This window comes from Marmota monax, unplaced genomic scaffold (genome assembly GCF_021218885.2).
Source record: "Marmota monax isolate L192 unplaced genomic scaffold, Marmota_monax_Labrador192_F-V1.1 WCK01_AAM20220418_F8-fsc00253, whole genome shotgun sequence".
NCBI lineage: Eukaryota > Metazoa > Chordata > Mammalia > Rodentia > Sciuridae > Marmota > Marmota monax.
In genome coordinates this window covers 2,782,255-2,808,731 of record NW_026695237.1, presented here as the reverse complement: position 1 = coordinate 2,808,731, position 26,477 = coordinate 2,782,255, and the positions used below count along the sequence as shown (strand labels likewise).

Here is a 26,477-nt window from a genome sequence, read left to right as displayed (position 1 = left end):
CTTAGCAATATAGTATTATCCTTTTACTACTATTTTCAACTTAAATAGCAGAATGCTAGCTTCAAGAGTAAAAATCAAATTTTTATTTTCACACTCAATTTAAAAACATTCTTCATTCTGGACAGATTTGCTTCAGTTTATGTCAAACATTTACAAAATATAGAAAGGCAAATTTAGTGTCAGTATAACTGGTCAACATCAGTGCAAATTTTACTACCATAAAATTTGAATTTTTTTACAGTATAGACAATTCACACTATTAATAAGCATGGTCCGAAAGTAATATTAATACTTTATTTACATAATTCAAAATTAAAAAGCTATAAAATGTTTTCCATGATACTGTAGGATAAAATAAAAACTTACTACAATAAGGATATTTCTGTATTGGCAGGCATTTAGTTAAAATCATTTATTATCTTTTGAGCAATGGGAAGAAAATCTGTATTATGAAATCACTGACCAAAAGAAGTCTAAAATAGGTCTAGTGACGTGAAATAAGCCTCAGAACAAAAACTTCTATGTGAGATAGAATGCATATTACCTGATAAACTGAAAAATTCCATAAGTCTTAACAATCCTAAATTTGCATGTTCTCCCCAAAAGTTTTAAATATTTTGAGCATAATTGATAGACCTATAAGCAAACTATTTAAATCCAATGACAAAGATGGAGATTTCAACAGCACTTGTTCAACAATGCATAGAAAACTTACACAGAAATTCAGCAAATTCATAGAAGAAATGACTTTTACAAAACCATCAGCTATTTACAGAAAAATCCCACCAAGAGCAAAAAGCGCACTTCTCAAATGCACACAGAATACTTAACAATCTAGACCACAGGTAAAACAAACCTCAAAATGTTTTATTCTGGATATCATACAAAGTATGTGTTCAATAGTAATGGAGCTGGGATAATAGGTCAGTGGTATAGAACTCACATTGCCTACTTGAGGCGCTGGGTCTATTTATGGGCAACACACATATACACACAAGAAAGAGAGGCAGTTAATGTGTAATATCCCTACAATTTGGCAATAAAAGAGTATAACTGTAAATAATCGATGAATCCAAGGTACAAATAGAATTTTTAAAAATTTAGACGCGGTTGAAGATACAAGTAAAATCTATGAAGTGCTTTTATATAGTGTTGAGAGGAATGTGTGTCGCATTAACGTTTCTATTAGAATGAAAATAGTTTTAAAATAATTAACCTGAGCATTCACAGTGAAAAAAGAAAACATTAAATTTATGGCAAAATATTACAAATATGAAACTCAAATCAGTAAAACAGACAAAATAATATGAATAAAGAAAATTCAATGTAAACCTGGATTTTAAAACAACCCTCATAATTGATAAATTTCTAACCATACTGATAGAAAGGCGTGGGACAAAATTTGTCAATATCCTACATAAAAGAAAAGGCAACTTCAATGACCCTATAGATATTGATATGAAAATGATATAATACTAGAGAACTCTTGATCCCCAAATTTGGCAATTTATGTAAAACACATAAATTCCAGGAAATAGATTTTCTCTTGGTCATTTAAAATAACAAGGTAATTTGAACTGGCAACCATCCTTCCTCAGCCTCCCAATAACTAAGATTACGGGTATGTGCCACCATGTATTGCCTGTGTCTAATTTTTAAATCAATTTTTTTGAATAAATAATATGTGAAATTATATGAAGAAAATAAAAATCCTATTTGTATTGATATATATGAATAAGTACACCTTGCTAAAAGGTCCCTGTAGTATGAGTAGTTTCCTGCTTGTACTGATGGATGAATTCCTAGTAAGTGACAGGACCGCACAGCTAAGCAGCTCTTAATAGCAGGCTCTACTCACAGGTATTCAAGCAGACCACAGAAGCTCACCACCAATTTTGTTTTACAGGGTTAGGGGGTGCTGAGTATGCTGAATCCAAACGCCAAAATCTATCTCCTAACATTGCACAGAGGCTTGGTGCTTGAGTGTGTGCAGCTAGCATGTACATACCTCTTTTGTCAATGCTGTTGAAGCTAACACCTTGCCTCATTGGGAGCGCAGGAAACGCCCCTGCCACTTCCACAGCAGGGAGCTGACTCCACCTTCGCCGCCAGAACACCGAGCCAACGCCACTACCACAGCTGCCTCTAGAGCACAAGAACCTTGGGGCCAAGGCCGCCGGCGCCGCCCCCTGCTCTGGTCGCCGCCCCCCACCCCCCACCCCCAGCCGCCGCCGCCGCCGCCGCCGCCGCAGCGCAGGAACCGTTGGCACCAACGCCTCTTCGGGAGCTCAGGAACCCCCGCCACCTCCAGAGCCCCAGAGCACCGGAGCCAAGGCCGCCAGAGCACAGAAACTGTTGGGAGCCAATGCGGAGTCCTGAGCGTAGGAACCCGCTGAGGCCGCCTCACCGAGCCATCCTCGCCACCAAGAGCACAAAGTCGCCACTGCTGCCAGAACACAGGAAACGTTGGAGCCAATGCCGCTGCCGCCACCAGATCAAGAAGCCAATGCCAGCGCCATCGCTTCTGCCAGAGCACAGGAACTACTGGAGCCAACACCTTGTTGAGCCACCACGCTGCAACCCACGACGCTGCCGCTGCCGCTGCTGGAGCCAAGAGCCAATGCCGCAGCCTTGCTGCCACCATAGCAAAGGTCCGCTGGAGCCAAAGCCGCCTCCAGGACGCAGAGGCTGCCACTGTCACTGCAACCACCTTTAGAGCACAGGAGCCAAAGCCACCTGCTGTGTCCTGAGCGCCAGAGCCCCCGCCGGCATCACCAGAGAGCTGGAGACAAGGACTCTGCTATCTCTGCTTCCAGGAAGCACAGGAGCTTCAGGAAGGCAGGAGCCCCAGTCGCCGCAGCCGCTGCAGCCGCCAGACCTTAAAGCGGCTCACGACAGGATCCAAGCCGAATGAACTCTGTGCAAGGCTTTGCTGTGACCTCCATGGGGTAAGGGAGGCGTGAGGGAGGACAGCCTCTGCCGCTCCCACAGCGTGATCGCAAAAGCATTCTTGCTTTGTCTCTCAGGGTTGGAGACCCAGCAGAAATTGGAGAACAACCTGAAGAAGGTGGTAGGTACGGGGACTTAATCGCAAAGGGTGCAGGTGCCTTGGGTGGGAGAATGAAGTTTCTCTAGAGGTGTCACTTGGTGACAGGACTCGCCATGTTAGAAGGGGGCTTACCCTTTGTGGGTGTCTACCTCAGCAGGGCTGGAAGTGTGGCCTGTGAGTTTGAGGTCTGTGGGGCTAGAGGCAAGGTATACCTCTGGCATCTTTAAGTTCTGTGTAGGGGGCTGGTCTTGTGTCTCAGTGGTAGAGGGCTTGCCTAGCACGTGTGAGGCACTGGGTTCAATCCCAGCACGACATAAAAATGAAATAAAGGAATTGTGTCCACCACCTACAGCTAAAAAATAAATATATTAAAAAAAGATATATGCAGGTTCAGATGCAGCATGAGGATTATTCAGGTGGGAGGCATGCCTTGAGGTGTCTGGGTGGGAGCCTGTTTTGTGATGGAACATGTGTGTGGGTCTCAGTAATGTGATCTTAAAGGAGAGTCAAGCTCCTGGGGACAAGCAGGCCTGTTGGGGGAGAATGTTTAAAGGGGCTGCCAAAAGTGTCCCAGCCTTCAGCAAAGGAGAGAGTTTCAGTTTGGGAACATAAAGATTCCCTCCTGCACCTCCACATTCTCAGTCCTTAGAGCCATCTCCAGGAAGCTCCCTCACTGAGGGTACCAAGTCATAGTCTGGACTGCTCTCTTGTTAGGCAGGGTCTTCTCCTCTCTACCCCCACCCCACAGGAAGATGACAGGCTTCTGCTGCTCCTCTGCCTTTTCACTCTCCCTTGGGCCAGCCTGGAGCAAGTCTGGCCTCTGGATTCATAACAATCACCTCCCAGGTACCTGTAGATGTAGGGGGTGTTTATAGTTGTAGGGGCTAAGGAAAACATTTCCATACAGAAAGGAGTGAATCAATAAGTATGTGTGAATCAATAAGGCTATGAGTGAATATGTGTGAGTATGTGTGAATCAATAAGGCTATGATTGTGTGTGTATTTGTGTGGGTGTGTAAGGACATGTGGGTGGAGTATGTGAGAACATATATGCGTTTGTCTGGAGATGTCCAAGTGTATATCTAGGTATTGTGTGTATGTGAATCTGTATGTGTGATCTGTTTCTGTGAGTCTGTATTTGTATGAAATGTGAATATGTGTGAATCAATAAGGGTATGATTATGTATTTGTGTGGAGTGTGTGTGTAGCCCTTCCCTTGTCAGCCCTCCATCACTCAGCCTGGCCTACATTGCCATGTTTGCATCTTAGGAATTGTAAGCCCAAGAGTATGCATGGCTGTAGACCTTGTGGGCCAACCTGCTCCTTGTGTGTGCATGGGTGTGCTTATGTGTGTGTGCATGTGTGCATTAGGGGTTGAAGCATGTAGTGGAAGAGCACAATGAAGGAGCCCCTTTCTGTGTGGAGGCAGATAGCCCCCTAGGGCAGCCTGGAGACTGGGATCTGTTGCTGCCCTCTGTGCAGGGAGCATGAGTGTGTATGTGTCTCTGTGTGTGGATTTTCCTTTTTTGTGTTATGAATCAGATCCAGGGCTGTTTGTAATCCCGGTGTTTTCCAATAAGGAAATATGCAAGATATCTGGGATCCCTCAGAATGGCCCAGGTTTGTAAGGAAATTGCAGGCTAGTCCAAATGAGAAGGGCAGAATTGAGAAATGGCACATGGGAGAGTGTCAGCAAAATTTCTGGGAGGGCTCTGGCTCAGGTTCTGGTCCTAGATTTTCCACCAGCTTCCTCAGAACTGTGCCCTAATTTCTTTCCTTCTCTAGGATTCAATTTATCATATGCAGGATGAGTTTATCCTGATGTCCCAGTCTGGTCCTTGTCAGTGCAGCTTGGTTTAGAGAACAGGCTGTGGGTTGTGCATTGCACCTAGTGGCCAGAGTTCTGGGCCTCTGTCCAAAAGGTTTAGGGTTGGAATAAGCTTTCTGTGTGGCTATAGGCTGAGAGCTACTCATACTCAAAGAGACCTCTAGTCGCCCTGCTTGGTATGTTGGAGGGGCAGGGGCCTAACCTTGCTACATTGGACAGATCTGTTGAACTCCAGATCTGGAATCACAGTTGCAAATTTGTGGTGCTTTCAATATTCGGAATTGGTGGGGGCCCTCATTTTAGGAATAAGAGTTTCCATTTATCAGTGAATAGTATGCACCATACTCTCGAGTATACAATAGGCTTATGAGTTGGGTAGTTTGTCCCCATTTCACAGAGAGATCAACTGAGGCTCACAGGGGGCAATGACTTGCCCAAGAGCATCCCGTCAAAAAGGGGCAGATTTAGGACTTACTTCCCAGGTCTGTCTGACATCAGAGCCAAGCGCTTACCCACTGCCCCGACACCACAGATGTTTCTACCCAATCCCACACATCGCCACATCCTTGGAATGTGAGGGGAGCATAATTTGTAATGTATAGATTGGAATCCTGTGGCCCTGAGAGAGTAAGCAATGGTCCACGGACACAAACCCAGTGGAGGGAAACTGGTTCAAATTTGCAATCTTTGAGCTCTCTTTTGAGCATGGGTTCCCTAAGGGCTTGGTTAAAAAACATCTATGTCCATCAAAGCAGACCTCCTCCATTCTTTTGTTCCTTTACTTACCTCCTTGGCAAGAGACATCTATTCCAATGTCAGAGGGCCAGTTTTCAGTGGGATAGTATTGAAAGCTCTTATTCAGAAATTTGAGCACCAAATCAGGTCTTCCCTCTTCCCTCCCTCTGGGTTCAGAGGAGCTGTTTCCCTGATTGTCAGTGCCTCACCCCTTTTTTTTTTCTGAAAGGTGAGTCTTAATCAGTTTTCCTAGATAAGCTGAACAACTTCCAAGTTTGGCCTGACCCTCGGCAGCCACTAAGGGCTTGGCATAAGAGTATGAGGCTGGAAAATATGTCTAGTGCTGACCTAGAAACCCATCAGGACCCAGGACCAGTGAAGCAGGTTAAGAAGGTACTTCAGGCTCAGCCAGAGCTGTATTAAAATTCTGGAGGCTTTTTAAAATTTTTAATTTGTTCTACTTAGTTGTACAAGTAGACAGTAGAATACATTTAGATAGCAGAATGCATTTTAATTTACTGTACAAAAATGGAGTGCAACATTTCAATTCTCTGGTTGTACATGGTGTAGTGGGGTAATGATGTCCCATTTCATTCCACCATCTTTCCTATCCTCATAATCCCTTCCCACTGTCTCCTTTGCCCAATCTAAAGTTCTTTCATTCTTTGTATGGCCCCTTCTCCATCATAGATCAGCTCCATAATCAGAGAAAACACTTGGCCTTTAGTTTTTTTGGGATTGGATTACTTCACTTATCATCATACTCTCAAGCTTCGTCCATTTAACTAAAATTGCCATAATTTTATTCTCTTTTAAGGCTGAGTAATATTCCTTTGTGTAAATATACCACAGTTTCTTTATCCATTCATCTATTAATGGGCATCTAGGTCAGTTCTACAGTTTGACTATTGTGAATTCAGTGGCTATAAACATTGGTGTGGCCATATCACTATAGTATGCTGATTTTAAGTCCTTTGGGTATAGACCAAAGAGTGGGATAGCTGGGTCAAATGGTGATTCCATTCCAAGTTTTCTGAGGAATCTCCATCCTGCTTTTCAAAGAGGTTGCACTAGTTTGCAGCCACCAACAATGTATGAGTGTACCTTTTCCCCACATCCTATCTGATACTTATTATTTCTTGTATTTTTCATAACTTCCATTCTGACCGGGTTGAAATGAAATTTTAGAGTAGTTTTGATTTAAATTTCTCTAACCACTAAAGATGTTGATTGCTTGTATATCAATACAAATACAAATAATCAATTTGTTGATTGCTTGTATATCTTCTGAGAAATTTCTGTTCAGTTGCTTAGCCCATTTAATGTTTGGATTGTTTTTTTGTTTGTTTGTTTGATTTTAAGTTTTTTGAGTTCTCTAAATATACTGGAAATTAGTGCTCTATCTGATGTATGTGTGGTAAAATTACACTCCCATACTGTAGGCTCTCTCTTTACCTTGATGATTATCTCTTTTGCTGAGAAGATTGTTTTAGTTTGAATCCATCCCATTTAGTGATTCTTGCTTTTGTTTCTTGTGCTTTAGGACTCTTGTTAAGGAAGTTGGATCCTAATCTGACATGATGAAATTTGGGCCTACTTTTTCTTATATTAGGTATATCTGGTCTAATTCCTAGATCCTTGAACCACTTTGAGTTTTGTGTGTATTGAGAAATAGAGGTTTAATTTGAACTTGCTACACATGAATTTCCAGTTTTCCCAGCACTGTTTGTTGAAGAGGTTATATATGTTTTTGTTGCCTTTGTCTAGTTTGAGATAACTGTATTTATGTGGGTTGATTTCTGTGTCTCTATTCTGTACCATTGGTCTACATGTCTATTTTGGTGCCAATATCATGGTATTTTTGTTACTATTGCTCTATAGTATAGCTTAAGGTCTGGTATTGTGATGCCTCCTGCTTCACTTTTCTTGCTAAGGATTCCTTTGGCTATTCTGGGTCTGTTATTTTGAAGTGAACTGTCATATGAGTTCAGGTGTTGAATTTTCTACCCGTGGCATCAAGTTGACATCAAAAGGTTTGAGATTTTGGATTTGTGGATTAGGGATGCTTAATCTGCAATGGTAAAATTGGAAAGTCTGCTGTCATCTGACGCTAATGTAACCCATGCCCACTATGCTCCTTCTAGCTGTCATATGTGCCCATCCTCTTCTTTTTTTAATTTTTATTGTTGGTTGTTCAAAACATTACATAGTTCTTGATATATCATATTTCACACTTTGATTCAAGTAGGTTATGAACTCCCATTTTTACCCCGTATACAGATTGCAGAATCACATCAGTTACACATCCACTGATTTACATATTGCCATACTAGTGTCTGTTGTATTCTGCTGCCTTTCCTATCTTCTATTATCCCCCCTCCCCTCCCCTCCCCTCTTCTCTCTCTACCCCCTCTACTGTCATTCATTTCTCCCCCTTGTATTATTTTTCCGTTTCCCCTCATTTCCTCTTGTATGTAATTTTGTATAACCCTGAGGGTCTCCTTCCATTTCCATGCAATTTCCCTTCTCTCTCCCTTTCCCTCCCACCTCTCATCCCTGTTTAATGTTAATCTTCTTATGCTCTTCCTCCCTACCCTGTTCTAACTTACTCTCCTTATATCAAAGAAGACATTTGGCATTTGCTTTTTTAGGGATTGCCTAGCTTCACTTACCATAATCTGCTGTAATGCCATCCATTTCCCTGTAAATTCTATGATTTTGTCATTTTTTAATGCAGAGTAATACTCCATTGTGTATAAATGCCACATTTTTTTTTATCCATTTGTCTACTGAAGGGCATCTAGGTTGGTTCCACAGTCTTGCTATTGTGAATTGTGCTGCTATGAACATCGATGTAGCAGTGTCCCTGTGGCATGCTCTTTTTAGGTCTTTAGGGAATAGACCGAGAAAGGGAATAGCTGGGTCAAATGGTGGTTCCATTCCCAGCTTTCCAAGAAATCTCCATACTGCTTTCCAAATTGGCTGCACCAATTTGCAGTTCCACCAGCAAAGTACAAGTGTACCCTTTTCCCCACATCCTCGCCAGCACTTGTTGTTGTTTGACTTCATAATGGCTGCCAATCTTACTGGAGTGAGATGGTATCTTAGGGTGGTTTTGATTTGCATTTCTCTGACTGCTAGACATGGTGAGCATTTTTTCATGTACTTGTTGATTGATTGTATGTCCTCCTCAGAGAAGTGTCTGTTCAGGTCCTTGGCCCATTTGTTGATTGGGTTATTTGTTCTCTTATTGTCTAATTTTTTGAGTTCTTTGTATACTCTGGATATTAGGGCTCTATCTGAAGTGTGAGGAGTAAAGATTTGTTCCCAGGATGTAGGCTCCCTGTTTACCTCTCTTATTGTTTCTTTTGCTGAGAAAAAACTTTTTAGTTTGAGTAAGTCCCATTTGTTGATTCTAGTTATTAACTCTTGTGCTATGGGTGTCCTATTGAGGAATTTGGAGCCCGACCCCACAGTATGTACATCGTAGCCAACTTTTTCTTCTATCAGATGGCGCATCTCTGATTTGATATCAAGCTCCTTGATCCATTTTGAGTTAACTTTTGTGCATGGCGAGAGAAAGGGATTCAGTTTCATTTTGTTGCATATGGATTTCCAGTTTTCCCAGCACCATTTGTTGAAGATGCTATCCTTCCTCCATTGCATGCTTTTAGCCCCTTTATCAAATATAAGATAGTTGTAGTTTTGTGGATTGGTTTCTGTGTCCTCTATTCTGTACCATTGGTCCACCTGCCTGTTTTGGTACCAGTACCATGCTGTTTTTGTTACTATTGCTCTGTAGTATAGTTTGAAGTCTGGTATCGCTATACCGCCTGATTCACACTTCCTGCTTAGCATTGTTTTTGCTATTCTGGGTCTTTTATTTTTCCATATGAATTTCATGATTGCTTTCTCTATTTCTACAAGAAATGCCATTGGGATTTTGATTGGCATTGCATTAAACCTATAGAGAACTTTTGGTAATATCGCCATTTTGATGATGTTAGTTCTGCCTATTCATGAACAGGGTATATTTTTCCATCTTCTAAGATCTTCTTCTATTTCTCTCTTTAGGGTTCTGTAGTTTTCATTGTATAAGTCTTTCACCTCTTTTGTTAGGTTGATTCCCAAGTATTTTATTTTTTTTGAGGATATTGGGAATAGAGTGGTTGTCCTCATTTCCATTTCAGAGGATTTGTCGCTGATATACAGGAATGCCTTTGATTTATGCGTGTTGATTTTATATCCTGCCACTTTGCTGAATTCATTTATTAGCTCTAATAGTTTCTTTGTAGACCCTTTTGGGTCTGCTAGGTATAGAATCATGTCATCAGCAAATAGTGATAATTTAAGTTCTTCTTTTCCTATTTTGATGCCTTTAATTTCTTTCGTCTGTCTAATTGCTCTGGCCAGTGTTTCGAGAACTATGTTGAACAGAAGTGGTGAGAGAGGGCATCCCTGTCTTGTTCCAGATTTTAGAGGGAATGCCTTCAATTTTTCTCCATTCAGAATGATGCTAGCCTGAGGCTTAGCATAGATTGCTTTTACAATATTGAGGTATGTTCCTGTTATCCCTAGTTTTTCTAGAGTTTTGAACATAAAGTGATGCTGTACTTTGTCGAATGCTTTTTCTGCATCTATCGAGATGATCATATGGTTCTTGTTTTTAAGTCTATTGATGTGGTGAATAACATTTATTGATTTCTGTATATTGAACCAGCCTTGCATCCCAGGGATGAATCCTACTTGATCATGGTGCACAATTTTTTTGATATGTTTTTGTATCCAATTCACCAGAATTTTATTGAGGATTTTTGCATCTAGGTTCATTAGAGATATTGGTCTGTAGTTTACTTTCTTTGAAGTGTCTTTGTCTGGTTTAGGAATCAGGGTGATGTTGGCCTCGTAGAATGAATTTGGAAGTTCTCCCTCTTTTTCTATTTCCTGAAGTAGCTTGAAAAGTATTGGTGTTAGTTCCTCTTTAAAGGTTTTATAAAACTCTGCTGTATACCCATCCGGTCCTGGGCTTTTCTTAGTTGGTAGTCTTTTGATGGTTTCTTCTATTTCTTCAATTGATATTGGTCTGTTTAGGTTGTCTATATCCTCCTGACTCAATCTGGGCAGATCATATGACTTAAGAAATTTATCGATGCCTTTACTATCTTCTATTTTATTGGAGTATAAGGATTCAAAATAATTTCTGATTATCATCTGTATTTCTGAAGTGTCTGTTGTGATATTGCCTTTTTCATCCCATATGCTAGTAATTTGAGTTCTCTCTCTTCTTCTCTTCGTTAGCATGGCTAAGGGTCTGTCGATTTTATTTATTTTTTCAAAGAACCAACTTTTAGTTTTGTCAATTTTTTCAATTGTTTCTTTTGTTTCGATTTCATTAATTTCAGCTCTGATTTTAATTATTTCTTGCCTTCTACTTCTTTTGCTGTTGTTTTGCTCTTCTTTTTCTAGGATTTTGAGATGAAGTATGAGATCATTTATTTGTTGGTTTTTTCTTTTTTTAAGGAATGAACTCCAAGCAATGAATTTTCCTCTTAGAACTGCTTTCAATGTGTCCCATAGATTCCGATATGTTGTGTCTGTGTTTTCATTAATCTCTAAGAATTTTTTAATTTCCTCCTTGATGTCTTCTATAACCCATTGATCATTCAGTAACCTATTGTTCATTCTCCAAGTGCATCCTCTTCTTAAGTAAATGATTCTCACTTCTTTTAAATTTTTTCATATGCATGTTTAGGGTTCAGAGGAAATGTGGGGGCTGTAATTGCTTTGATGTGTTGTCTGGAACAAATTTCCTGAGATGCCTCAGCATCTCACCTGTAAAGTGGCTTGGCCCATTGATGAGGATGGACTTTGTGCTGACATTCAGGTCTAATTCCTCGATTCTTGTGGAAGTATTATGTGGTGCTTGGCACTGTTCCAAGAAGACCCCAAGCCACCTCTCTTTAACTCCCCACCACAGCCCATTGAGGAGAACCACCATCTTGTTTACTTGATATGTGAGGACCCAAAGGCATGTGTTAATCAGCCTGCTTTGAGATCACCCAGCTAGTCCATGGAGCAGTTAGAATTGAAGCACTACTTTTACAGGCTCTTGTAGTCCTGGCATATAGAGAGCAGCAGGAAAGAGCTTCGGATTTTTGTATTGGTCACTGGAAACATGGCTTGGATCAGGTACATTCAAAGAAACAAATGAGGCAGAAAGGTACATTTATCTCAGTCTATGTAGGACTAAAACCTGCCCACATCATTTAACTCACCTGAACAATTAGCAGGGAGCTATAGAGATTGTATGGGCAAGATAGGGTTTACTTAAAGCTATCATTCAAGATGTTTGAGCTGATATCAAGAACAAGGGTGGATATTGTCTGCTAGATGTCTGAGGGGATAATATTTGAGCTGAGATCTGAAGGAAGAGAGGACATAGACATCTGCAGATAGAGTGTTCCTGGCAGAAGGATAAGCCATATGCAAAGACCTTGAATTGGGAATAGACAAAAGCAAGGAGGCCTGTGAAACGAGAGCAGAGTGAAGGAGAGTGAAGATGTCATGCAGAGCTTGTGGCTGCTGAAGTCTTTGGCTCTGGGGGAGTATTGGGCAGAAGATGAAGTGCAAGTATTAGCGATGAGTAGGGAGTAAGCAAGGATGCCAGGTTATCAGGCAAGAGAAGAAACTTCTGCCTGATCTTCACAGAGCTTTTGATTCTGGGTTGGGAACCCCAGGTCCTCCCTCCACTCCCCACCATGTGGAGATGATGTTTCCTAATGCTTGTCCATTGAATGTGTACAGAACTTCCAAATGGGTAATTTCTGATCCCCCTGATGCCTGTAGGAGGGCAGAAATTTAGCTTATGAATAATACAGACCCATCTGTCTGATGCTTATTGAGACTTTTACTTGGCTCTGGCAGCACAGCTCCTGAGAGGTCCACATAGTGATGGCCATCTGTGGAAAACTTGATTGCTCTTGTTCTCAGTGAGGAGAGTGGCAGGAGGGGCCTTGCCTTCTTACTTGCTTTTGTCTCCAGTTCCATCCAGCTGTGTCTCCCTTCAGAAGCCTCATGGAGTGGGAGCATTTTGTAGGAGTCTAGCATAAAGGAAAGGGCATGTTTATTGCCATCTTAGCCTGCAATTGCTAAGGCTTCAGAACAGTGATGGGCCATGAATAGGCCTGAGTTCTTGTTCTGAGGTCTGTTTCTAACAACCATGTGACTCCCAGTAGGTCCCTGCTCAGCCTCCTGTTCCTTTTTTCTAAGCAGAAGAGTTTGCAGAGCTGTAGGAGCCTGAATGCCTCAGCTTATGTGATTGGCCTGTACCACCCTCTGTGACCAGGCCCTCATTGTTTCTGTACTTTGAATTTGCCAAATCTGTATTTAAGATTTATAAAACTCAGTAGCTGATAAGATTTTGGGAGTCTTGTTTCCCTCCAGTTAAACCAGGGCTCAGTTAAAGCCTTTAGCTCTTCATCTTAAGGAACTAAAGGCTTAAAAAAAGGACACACCATAAGATTGATTACTAGGGTTGTTTTCTTACTCATGAGTTGTTCTGAGTTCCTTAATATGTTTCTGTTTATTTTATTGATTGTTTCTCTTGCTGTGCTGGAGAGCTGGTTGGTTTGATACAATCTCATTTGTGCTTTTTCTGCTTTTTTTTTTTTGGTATGTGTATTTTGGGGTTTATATTCCAAAAAATGTTTGCCCAGATCCAGTTTCATAGAGCTTTATTCTTTGTCTTCAAATAATTTTGCACTGTCAAGTATTCTATTTAGGCCTTAAACAAATTTGAGATAATTTTTTAATATTGTCTTAATTTCATACATTTGCATTTGGATGTCCTGTTTTCCTAGCACCATTTATTGAAGAGGCTGTGCTCTCCTATTGTATGCTCTTGGCATCTTTGTTGAAGATCAGTAGATCATAAATATTTATGTCGGGGCTCTTCATTCTGTTCCATGTATCTGCATGTTTGTTTTTATGGCAGTTCTGTGTGGTGATCTTGGTAATAACATTCTTTCTTTTGGCACTTTTTTCAATCTAAATTGGTATCCTCTAATGTAGAGGTTGCCCTCTATGTTTGATACACATTTGCTATCCTGGGGTTTTCTTTCTCTCTCATCTTGGAAAATTCCTTACACTTATTTTGTTCTGGTTCTCATTATATTTACATCAACCTCTTTCTTAGTTTACAGTATTTTTTTGAGAGAGAGAGAGAGAGAGAAAGAGAGAGAATTTTTTCTAATATTTTTTAGTTTTCGGCGGACACAACATCTTTGTTTGTATGTGGTGCTGAGGATCAAACCCGGGCCGCACACATGCCAGGCGAGCGCATTACCACTTGAGCCACATCCCCAGCCCAGTTTACTGTATTTTTTTCACAAGACATGTACATTAGTACCTAACTACGGAAGAACACATGAAATTTTCAGTTTGGGCTCTAGTAACATTTGCATTCAGTCTACAAAGTTTCTTTCCACATTTCTTGTAGTCATGTCTGCAGGTGATGGATTTTTCTCCTTAGTATGAAGGTGTTTCCAGTTTGTCATAATTCCTGAAGGATATTTTTGTTGGATAGAGAATTCAGTGTCCTCTGAATGGAGGATTTCATTTTCATTTGACTGCGTTAGATTTTCTTTGTATCTTTGGTTTTCAATAGCTTGATTATATACTTTGAAGTTCTTTTTTTTTGAGTGGGGGGAGGTTCACTCAGTTTCTTGATTCTATATGTTTATCTATTTTACATGGATATGTTTAGTCCTTATTTCATTAATTTTGAAGGACCTATTCACCCCTCACGTTTTGGAACTCCAGTTATCCTTATGCTTGACTTTTTGATATTGTTGTATAGGTCCATTATGTTCAGTCTATCTGTTTGTTCAGTCTCTTTTCTGTTTTTCAGGTTGTGTAGTTTCCATTGATACAGTTCATTCTCACTGACTCTTCATTCTTTTATTTCCATTTAGCTATGAAGATTACCCACTGACTCTTTCATTGAAGATAATGTATTCATTAGCTTTAAAATTCTAGTTTTTAAAGTAAATTTTTATTTCTATGGATGTTTTGAAGGGTTTCAAAAAGGCATTTCCTAAAATATATTCTGTGTTTTGGGTAAAACATGGATTTCAGACAAGAGATTAATGTCTGAGAGACTTGTTAAACTTTTGTCATCTCTATGCTTACTATCACAACAACCTGCATGCAGACAGTGCTAATCAAGTTGGAAAGGAAGGTATCTATTCAGGAAAATAGTGAAAATGGAATAGACACAATTTGTCCATAGGTTATTAATGGATGAAAAAGATGAGTACTGTTTACTATGTAGAATTTATAATGCTGTCATTAATCTGGATGCACTACATAGGTGGGTAGTATAATTTGAGGAAAATTTTGAATTGAATTACAAACATGTTGCACTCAAATGCTGGCCAATATAAGTCAGTAGGAAGTTGTAAAATTAAAGAGGAGCTATGAGGAAGAGGTCTAGAAATGTAGATTTAACTGTTTAGCAGAGAAGCAAAATGAGTCTTATAATACAACCATGCAAATAATAGAAACATCAGAGGTCATTCTTTGAAAGAAGAAGAATCAGCAGAAAATCTGAGAATTTCAAAGAAAGTTAGAAGAACCAGAAGACTGAGGTATACCAGAGGTCAAAAGTGAGAAATTTGTAGTCTGAAGGATTTGTCAGTGTCTTCTTGAACACACATAAAAAATACAGCAAGCAAACCGATGTACTCCTCCTCAATCTAAAAGCATGCCAATATTTAAGTAATGAGGATCTTCCCTAGCAATACCAAAAATGTAATTTTGTTATAGAGATTAATGTAAAAGTCCTACTCCAAGGAAGAGCAAAGAGGATGCACTGGAGGTAATAGAGGGGGTGAGTCTAGGCCATGTTTTAAAACTTTTCTCAGGGGTGAGAATGAGATCAATATAATGGTAGCTGGTTGCTTAAAGTGTGAAGAAGGCAAACAGAGGCAGCTATTAGATTGGCTGGGTATGACTGGAAAGAAAGCTATGGAGAGAATAATGGGTGTGGTGGTACGGTTTTAGAGTACATAGATAAAATTGAATTGAGAATGTTAGGTTACAAACATTAAGGGGTATTTTTGCTTCTAATACAGGACAGGAAGAAAGGTAGTTATAGAGAAATTTGCTCAGGGAGAAAAGTCAGTCTATATTGGAGGAAGTCGGGAATGTAAGACATTTGAGTATGAAAGTTAAAGAGGGAGGTTGCTGTTTCTACTCTGTTATGGGATAGAAAATATTTGGAAATAAATCTTTCTTCATACAACAAATAAAAAAGCCAGTTCCTCCCCTACCCAACTATTTGAAGGTATTTGAGAAGCAATAAGAGGATGAATATCTAGGAGAAAATAAATGCTTAGGGAAATAAGGTCAGTTTTTGGAGTGATTTTTCTCTAGTGGATATCTGCTGATTATTGGAAGATCATCTGAAAAACGGAGCAATGCATTTGATAGCGTCTTAGGGTTAGAGGGATAGGAATTAGAACTCCGGCCCTATTAATGTGGTATGTTTGTTCCCTGTGAATCAGTGGTAGGAAGCAGAGTGATCCGGCATGAGAGGTAGGTTCAGCATGTGGATGGGGTGTTGCAAAAGGTATCTCCTGAAAGATAATCGAGAGTGGAGATGTAGGTTGGTGCTGTGGTACCAGGTGAAGGAAGAGCTACTGTGCGGCCAGCAGCGCAGGTGGCAGAGTAACAGGAGCCTGTGGCTTGGTGCTGCTTCCTCTGATGGCATAGTGCCTGCCTTCACAGGTGTCCAACTACCACACAGAATCTGGAATCTCCACTGGCTAGTCAGTTTGGGGACCAGCCGAGGAAGGGCCTGTGTTGAAAGCTGACTTCACGCCATATTGTTGTTTTTTGTTTCTCCAGTACAGGAGTGAGTGGGCTGTAAATGAAGGTGGCGGCTCTCAGCACTTTCACCAACTGCCAGGAATGCTCCTCCACTTTCCTCTTGCAGCAAAGAAAGAGAAGGAAGCCCACAGTGATCACATAATACAGCCCCAGTAATCCATAATAAAGGGAATCCAATTTAAGGCTGAAACAGAAAGAGGCAAGCTGACAGCTGTAGCTTGAGACCTGGACTCTTTCTTCTTCCTCTACTTGACCTGGTTCATTCATCCATTCATTTATTCCCACCCTCCTCCAAGACATGCCAATTCTCTTCTGATTGAGTCGAAGCTAGTTTGGCAGGAAGCCTGAGAGGCCACTTTCACCTTTGACAGATAAGGAACACTAGGTGTACAGGGGCCATGATCTACCCGGACTCTGTCAGACCTTCTGGCTCCCAGTCCCGGACCTATCTGATCCTTCAGACTCACTAAGGGCAAGGTCCTTGAGGAAGTCAAAGCTCCCCTCTTGACAAGGACTCCCATGTAGCTTTTCTGTTTGGGAAGAATGTAGTCTGTGTCTACCTGGAGTCCCTCCTCTTCTAGTGGAGCCTACCTCTTAACTGCTTAGCACTTCCCACAGGCAGCCACCTCCCCATCCTTCCAAAGGAATTCCCCTACACTCCAGGAACAGGAGGGCTACTTACATCCAGGAAAGCCCAGGTCCTCCTTTGGGGAATCCATCAGTTGGAGGCTTCTTACCAGTCCTAAGGCTCTGGAAAGAATGAACTCCCCCACTGCTTGTTCCACCAATGGGAGTCCTCAAAAGGCCTCAGCCTCATTATGTCCTCAAGATGAGGTCAGAGGGTTCTGAGCACTGAGAATTCTAGGATAGGTGGTTGTGGAGTGGGTGACAGTTGATGCAAGGAAGGGACTCCATCTTGTGACATGTCATGAGCATAGTTGTCTTCCATCAAACAATGGTCCCAAGACAGAATTGTCTGTTCCCAAGTTCATATTGGGAATGCACAGAACAGCCCACAGGAAAAGGCCCTCACACCCTCAGGAGTTTCTATGTATGGGGTTGGTGGTTAGGGAGCCATTTCTGCATAGCTGCTGCTTCTTGTTGTTGTTCTTGTTGTTGTTGCTCCTCCTCCTCCTCCTCCTCCTCCTCCTCCTCCTCCTCCTCCTCCTCTTCTTCTTCTTCTTCTTCTTCTTCTTCTTCTTCTTCTTCTTCTTCTTCTCTTTTTTATGTTTTTTTAATTGTGGATGGACCCTCATTTTATTAATTGATTGATGTGTTGTGCTTAGAATCCAACACAGTGTCTCACACATGCTAGGCTGTGCTGTACCACGGTGCCACAATCCCAGCCCTGTGGATGTTTTTCAGAGGGAAGTGGGTCAGGGAACACAGTGAACATTGGACAGCCCAGGCAACAATAAGTTTCTGCATGAGTAGTCAAGGAGACACAAGCTCTAAATTACCTTGTGGTGCAAAATTCCTTCTGTGGCTCCTGGACTCTGTCTGTTGTTTCTTCAACCAGTGTTTCTTTGGCATTATCCGTCCCAGTGGGGGCTATCTCCTATGTGATCCTGTATCCCTTTCCAGCTTCATCTCCCTCCCCATCCTTCAGACACCATTCCCTTCTGGCATGCCAGAGTCCACCAGGAACTCTGGACTTTGGCTCAGACTGCCCCTTCACTCTCATCACATTTCTACCACCAAACACATCCTTGTCCTCCCACGTGGCAAACACCCCAACATGGTGGCATACAGTGCTTTCCATGGATTTCCCAGAACCCCGTGGTCTCCAGTAGGAGGAGACTTGGAGACATGTCTAATCCAACTCCCATCAGATAGCAGAGTCATGAGGTTAGGACAACCCTACTCACCACCCAATCATCACAGTATGCTGTCACTCAGGGACTTGCTTGAGTTCTCCTGAGGCAGCTGGGTTCACTTTTGACCAGCTCAGTTGGAGAGATATTTGCTCATGAAGCTGAGGGCAGACCCCAAGAAGCTTGTACCCCTGGTCCTGGCTTGGCTCCTTGTTACCATTTAGTTCCTCCCATTTTCTTCAGTAGCCAGAATGAGCCTTGACAGCACAGATCATGCCAGTCTGCTCCCACATGCAGTGACTTCTCATTGCCCTCTGATGGAAAACCACAATCCTGAACCAAGGCCTCCAAATGCCTGAGCATTCTCACCAGCCACTCCCATGTGTCTCTTTCCACTTCCTGGGAAGCTTTTCTTTCCCTTCTTCATAGAGACTCTTTGCTCAATTTTTAGTTCTCTGCTTGAGTGTCTCTTTATTTTCATCTTTCTTTGTCTGCTTTGTTCATCAACATAGTATTCTCATCACACAACATATATTTATTTTTTGTCTGTATCCAGTGGAATGGAAACCAGTGGAATCAAAGAAAAGAAGGATAGAAGCAATTCAGAGAGTGAAATTTCCATGAAGGGAATAAAAGAGTTGAAGTCAAAGAGACAATTAAGATATGCAAAGACGGAGAGAGTTCATTTATGAAGGTTCCCTTGAGGAGTGGACATGGGAACGAAGCCCTAGGAGATGATCAGGCAGCCTGTGCAGCTGGATGCAGTGAGATTAACTGCAATGATCCTGAGCCAGTTACAGGCCAGCACACCTAAACTTTTTAACCCTCTACTTCATTCTAAACAGCACAGAGCAGGGCTGATCTGATCTTTCTAAGTACAGGTGTGAGAGAGCAGAGTTGTAGGATCTGAACTTGCCTCAGGAAGGGTTTCCTCAGCCAGATTTGCACACAATGCACATCACTGAGTGCCTTCACAGAGGATGCGCTCATGTGGGGAGCAAGCCAGACAGATGTGCACATCACTGGCCCTGACCTCAGGAACTCACTGTTGGTCTCAGAGGTGAAAAGGATAGTTGCATTGGGGTTGAGAGAGGCAACATGCATTGCAGGTATCCAAACAAGCCTATAGAAGAAGTCATTGGGCCCAATTCTGGGTGACTCCAGGAAGTAGTTCCCATGTGGTTGGAGCTGCAATTTGGCTTTAGGAAGTATAGGGTAACTGAAGTTTGGGAGTATTTTCTAAAGATCAGCTCTGGGATATAACTGGGAGAAATCACTTAATATAAGGTCCTCAGCCTCAGCTTCCTCATCTGGAAAAGGAGGATAATGCCTGCCTGATTCTGACAAAATGGAAGTCACCTAGAAACTTCAGTAGAGAGAAGCAGCTCCTGTGAGGATGTCTGGGGAAACAACCTTTGATGCTAGAGGAATGAGTGATATGAGTGCCAAGAACGTTTTCCGAGGAGCTAGCTCGTGAGCACCCTCGGGTTCAGTCACCTCCCCAGAGCAGGATTGGCACCAAAAGAGGGCTGGTTGTGAGGAGGGAAGGCATGAATCAGGGCAGGCTCTCTGGATTAGGGGGGCCATGGCACCTGCAGAGCAGAGAGAGCCCACAGGCGGGGTTTGGAGTGGCCAGCACAACCCTTTAGTAGACTCTAGTCCACTCTGGCCACCTGCCCTTTGAAATGCTGTCCGAAATGGGAAACATCTTCCCAAGTATCTTTTCTTCCCAAGGTATCTTTCTATTTCTTACCCCCTCTGCAGCTCCAAGGGAAAGAGGTGAAATGGCCAAGCACAGGAGACCCAAGAGAGCTCATTCTGCCAAGGCATCCCTGAAATTCACAGTGACACCTCTAGAATGGACCCTCAGTACTAGCAGAGAGTGGTTACTGACAAATCCTCTCTCATCTATGCACCTCAGAATTTTGGTCAGGGACTAGCTCTTTCCAAATCCATCATTCTCAGCATGAAGTGTAGAAGTGTTAGAGAGAGTGGAAAGGAGAGTGAGTTCTTAGGTGCAAAATCATTGGAGTTTGTGCACCTCAACTAGATTGGTTTTCTTTTCCCTATGAAGAAAGCATAGATTTAGTGCTGGGGATGTGGCTCAAGTGTTAACACACTCGCCTGGCATGTGCAGGGTGCTGGGTTTGATCCTCAGCACCACATAAAAAATAAAATAAAGATGTTGTGTCCACCGAAAACTGAGAAATAAATATTAAAAATTTCTCTCTCTCTCTCTCTTAAAAAATTAGAAAGCATAGATTAATATTGTGTCTTATCATGTATTTCACACAGGTGCCTTGGGGAAACAGCCTGCATTAGAGGACCCACTCTGGAACAGGTAGGTTCCTAAGGAAACACAGAGATCCGAGTTTAAAGCTCTGGGAGACATTTCCAACAAGGGGCTGAAAATTTGAAAATATTGGCCAGGATTCACTGATTTTGTGCAAGATGGTTTTTCAAAGAGACCTGAGAGATATTTCCATGGCCTGCTGTGGCCTTGCCATGACACCTGGTTTCAGTATGTGTTCCAGGGGTGCTGGAGCATACTGGAAGGAAATATAGTAACACCGCTACATTCCCTAGCCAGTCATTGAAAAAAATCCAAGGAAAACATGGGTAATCTGTCACTTCATGTGCAGATGAGGAAGCATCTCTGGTCAAAGGACAGTTGCATTCAAGTATCTTTCAATGATTCAAAGTGCTGCAGGACTTCACCCTCATTGGTGCTGGTGAAGCCTGAACATGGAGACCTCATAGGTACTGCCCAGGAGTAGGACTGTGAAAGGCTGTGTGGCCTGAGGTCTTAGTGTTCCCGATCCTACAGTTTTTCTTTGGAATTCCTTAGTTAGAGAATGTAATCATTGATACTGTGTGCACACCATAGAAACCAGGGCCTCATACATGCCCGGCCAGCATTGGACCACTTAGCCACAAGCCCAGCCTTGCCCGCCTACAGCTCTTCACATAGGTTTCCTGTGCTTCTGGAAGATCTGTTCCATTGTGCTGACAGGCTGTTTCCAACAAGCCTGAGAGCCAGAATCAAGGTGTGGGGAGGGGCATTTGTTGTTATTGTTTCTACCCTAGGTGTTGATTACTTCTTATTCTCTCTTTTTCAGACCCTCAGTTCCCTCTTTAAGGTTGAGAGGGTGAAAGAGCAAGGTGCAGAAGAAATCAAACAGGTGATGTATCCAAATGAATTGGTATACTGGATGAAAATGTGTTCTGTGAAACCAATCTGAATGCAGAAAGAGCCAACATTTTCTTATGTCTCTTTCCTGTACAAATGAAGAAGTAATCCTATGAGGCAAAAGTGCTAAATTCTTTCAAGAGTGCCATGAGCAAGCTCCTCTTTTCACTATCTTGCTCTCACAGAGCTGACCATCTCTTCTTTCCCCCTTTCCACAACTAGTGTCTACGTCTCACTCCAATTCCTCAAGACCTTATGCCTAGAAGACTGTGTGATGCTTCTGATAGGTGTTCTGCTCTCATTTCTTCCCCTCTACATATGTGATGCTCACCAGCTGAATCCTCTTCAAGTTCTGCCTATCTTATAGGAAAGCAGAGCATACTGGTTGACACATAGACTCTAGAACCGGTCTGCCAGTTTTCATCTTCAGTGAATAAAAATAAAGGTTATATTGGGAACCTGCCTTCAAATGTTCCATAACTACTTCTTCTTTCATTCCTTCCTACCTCCCTCCCTCCCTCCCCTCCTTCCTTCCTTACTTCTTGATGTTTGGAATTCCTAATCCTCCAGAATTCTACAAACATTGACAAAAGGCTTCCTGATTTCTTCCTTCTGTGTGCTTATCACCCAATCTGCTTATTGAGTCATCTTACATGCCTTGATTTTCATTGCCCATTACAATTTCATGTCCGAGTCTTTTCTAATTCAAACCCAAGAAGCTGTTTTTGTGGCATTTCATGAACTTCATTTCAGGTATGTGTACTGATTATCAAAACAAGAGTAAAAGTAGCACACTCTGCCAGGCATTATGCCTACTGCTTCCTATCCAGCATTTCATTGCACTCTCACTGAAATGAACTCAAGACCAGTTAGTGAATCTTGTGATTGGGGTTACTCTCTCATAGAGGAACCCTTTTTTCTTGGCCTCCAGTGTCCCTTAGTGTGAGGTAGGGCTGACACAAGTGCATCTTTACCTTAATCAACAATCAAAGAAACCAATATTCCTTTTCTTTTTCAACATCCACACAGGGCTGTGATTTTAGGTATCCTGTACTGTGTTTGAGGACCTAGTTGGTCCAAATTGATTTTTTTCCTATGTATTCCTATGCAATAATTGAGATACCTCAGACATCAATTTGGGGACATTTTTGAAGACCTCTGACTTCTTTAGCTCTCCTCTATGAGTAGTGCCTCTTGCCAGGGTGGGTCTGTGTCTGGCTGACCTTAATGGCTTCTCTGGGAAGCATTGGAAATAATTGTGTCTGCAATGACCCTCCGCTTTGCAGAAGGTGCACGGGATGGCTTCCTGTTCTCTGGGGTCCTCTCAGTCTCTCTGATCTGCAGATTCTATGGATCATCTTACAACTTTCCCTTATCCCTTCCATTTAATCAGAGTCAGCATGAGTATTGGATGTCAGCATTCTGTACTACCTGTACTGTAGGTGATGGCTTATGATCTGCACTAAAACCAGGTTGTTGTTTAGAAGGAATACATTTGCCATACACTAACAGATAACAGTTATAAAGGGGAATGCCTCTGTGGAGTTCACACAAATGTGAGCACAGGGCTGGCTTGAGAACATTTAAGGTGACTTGATGGTTTTGTTCCTATACAGGGGGTGGAAGAGGTGATGATGCCATCACCAAGGGAGCGATGCCTCAGCGCACCAAGGTGAAGCTTATGCCCTCGACTTCCATTTAGGAAAAGGCCCCCTTGTACCTGATTTTTTAATCTGGTCTATTAAGAGAAGAATGGAGAATGTTCAGCTGGAAATAGACTTCTCCATGCAGTGTGCATCCACCAATAGGCAAACACATTAGTGACATAACATATTCCACCAGCCCTAGTTGGGACTTCTCATTTTTGTATAAAATGGACTGACACATCAGTTTAAATTCTTCTAAAAATCATTGCCATTGAATGGGAGGATTCTAGGAGCTGAAGCATGCTTGACTTTTGGTAGGGACCTAAATGTATAATATGAGCAGATGCATTTGTTTTCATGATGGTCATAAGAAAGTCACTACAGTTTGAGGGCTTGGACCTCACTTTTGACAAGTATGATTTGGTTTGGAAGAGTCATGTAGCCTCCCTTGAAACCTTTTGGTTTTGGCAACAGAAGAACTTTGGGTGACGTGGTGCTAACCTTTTTTGCTCCTTAATCTTGTGGTAACTCTCTTTGGGCATCAGCTTACTGGGTAGCAAGTACTCCCAGACCAGGATAATCACACATCTCCCAGGAAGTAGAAGATATTTGATATCCACCAAGAGGTCCCAGTGTCTCTTGGGACCTTGTCCAGGGGTGGCACACCTTGGAGCTCCAGTAATGGAGGGAGGGAATTGAGCTCCTCCACAAGTATTGTTTCCAAGTGTCTCTTCCCAGCCACCCTCCAAATCTCCTTGTATTGGTGAGACTGGTTCCCCCACTCTAGAGAGGAAGGACATTGCCCAGGTAAGGGCCATTGAGATGCAAATGACTCTGAATATTTTCAAAACATTTACTACAGTAAAAACTGCATGGAATCTGACCTCTATGTCAATGTCAATTGCCTTAGGTTAGCTCCCTTTTCTAATATCCCTGGAAGTTTTCAACTTCATTGAGCAAAGGTTAAAACTCTAAAGCAAAATGTGTATATTGAAACATTCACCCCAAGGGCTAGAGTGGGAAGGAAATGGGAGTGGACATTCCTTCCACTTCCAATGGAGACAGGGTAAAAGGCAGAATGGTTCACCATGGGAGTCAGGATAAGCATGCAGAGGGGAAGAGCAAAAGATATCTCCTGAAAGATAATCAGGAGTGGGGATTTGGACTGCTGCTGTGGCATCAGGTTAGATTAGAGCTGCTGTGCAGCCAGTAGTGCAGGTTGCAGGGGAACAGGGGCCTGTGCCTTGGTGCTGCTTCCTCTGATGGCATAGTACCTGCCTTCACAGGTGTCCAACTGCCACAAAGAATCTGGAAACTTGACTTGAATCTCAATTTGGGGGCCTGCCAGGGAAGGGCCTGTGTTGATACTGCATTCATGCCACAATGCCGTTCTTTGTTTTTCCAGTACAGGGGTGAGCTGTAAGCAAATTTGGCAGCTCTCAGCACTTCCACTCACTGCCACAGGTAAAACAAAGCCCTGACATGTCGCCTTCAGCATTTCTGATAAGGCTCCTTCCTGTAGGCATACCATCTATATATACTCCTATAGAGCTTGAGAACCCAAAACACCTGAAGGCGATTAACCTGGCTTTTATACCTCGGCGGGCTCCAGACATCCATAAAAATGTTCAAAAGATTGATGGCTTTCTGAGGAAGAACAGGTCAGAGCTATTGGAGATAGCTCAAAAGGTGTTTGAAAACAGAAACAGCCAGGATGCTCTACTGATAAAGGAAATAAATTGGGCCATAGGGGCTGTGCTACAGTCTCCTGAAATTTTCAATCCCAGACAGATGCAGACTGCATACAGCAGAGGCAAAAGACAGATCAGTATTCTTATTGCTGGGAATTCGGACACTGGAAAAAATAAATGCCCCCAACAAAATCAAAAGGACTTTCCCCAGCTGCAGGCCAAATCCCCTCATCTAAAACCAGCTCTAACTTTAGAAGAATAGGGGGACCATGGCTCTTACAAACTAGGCTCCCAAGAGCCAATGGTAACCTTCAAAACTGGGAGCCAACCTCTAAATTTCTTAGTGGATACAGGGGCTTCACATTTGGTGTTGCAGAAGCCACCAGGACCCCTCACTAATGAAAATATGGAAGTACAAGGAGAAATAGGAGAAATTAAAAATTATAAATGGACCACTGCTGATGTAGGACAAGGAACTGTGACTCACTCTCTCATTGTTATCCCTGAATGCCCTTTCCCATTGCTGGGATGGAAACTTCTAAGCAAACTTTAGGAAACTATATCATTTTCAGGGGATATGAATTCCCTACAATCAGGGAGTCCTACAAGAGCTTTAACTATATCATGCCCATTAAGGGAGGAATATCTGCTCTCTCAAAATCTTACCCAAGCTTAGAAGGAAAATGGAAAAAAAAAAAAACTATTAATCCAAGAAATTCTTACAGTTTGGGCTAAGGATAACCCTCTAGGTTGTAATACAACTAATATCTGGGGCTATGCCAATTCAGGTTAGACAATACCCCATCAGCTCTGAAGCGAGAGAAAGAATCAAAACCCATATTAGATGTCTCCTAGAACAGGAAATACTAATTAGATATCAGTCACCTTGGAACACCCCTTTGCTGCCTGTCCAAAGGCCTGGGACTCATGATTAGAGACCAGTACAGAACTTGAGGGAAGTGAACAAATGGGTAGAAACCATATACCCAACTGTCCCAAACCCTTATACCTTGCTCAGTCTGTTGGCATCAGAACATAAGATCTATATGGTATTAGATTTGAAAGATGTATTTTTCTCCATTCCTTTGTCAAAACTGAGTCATCCCATCTTTGCATTTGAATTGACTGACCTGGAGCAGGGAATATTGGGACAACCAACCTGGACTCCACTACCTCAGGGATTTAAGAGCTCCCCCACCATCTTCTATGAAGAACTCAACAAAGATTTGAGCCTTTTCTGCAGTGAGTACCCCAAGATAACCTTGATTCAATATGAGGATGATCTTTTGCTAGCAGCAAGGGATGAAAGGGACTGTTGAAAGGCCACCTGGGGCATAATGAGGACCTTGGCTCAATTGGGGTATTGAGTCTCCAAAAACAAAGCACAAATCTGTTCTCCTCAAGTTACTTATTTAGGATATGAACTGATGGAAGGGAAAAAGCTGCTGTCCCAAGCCCACATAGAGGCCATAATGAAGATCCCAATCCCACTCTAAAAAGCAGGTTAGGAAATTCCTAGGGGCAGTCAGATACTGCCGCCTTTGGATACCTGGATTTGCTGATATTGACAAGTCTCTCTATATTGCAACTGTGGGAGGCAACTGACCTTTAGCTTGGACTGTAGAAAATGAATT

The 26,477-nt window shown here is 42.2% G+C and overlaps 1 long non-coding RNA gene across 1 annotated transcript; it reads left to right on the top strand.

Annotated features, from left to right (window-relative positions):
- The first annotated feature begins 2,249 nt into the window (after nucleotides 1-2,249).
- LOC124089435 (uncharacterized) lies at nucleotides 2,250-24,551 on the top strand. The gene is made up of 3 exons (XR_006850734.2): nucleotides 2,250-3,070; nucleotides 20,612-20,657; nucleotides 21,436-24,551. It is a non-coding gene; the product is annotated as an uncharacterized LOC124089435 (long non-coding RNA).
- Nucleotides 24,552-26,477: the final 1,926 nt, after the last annotated feature.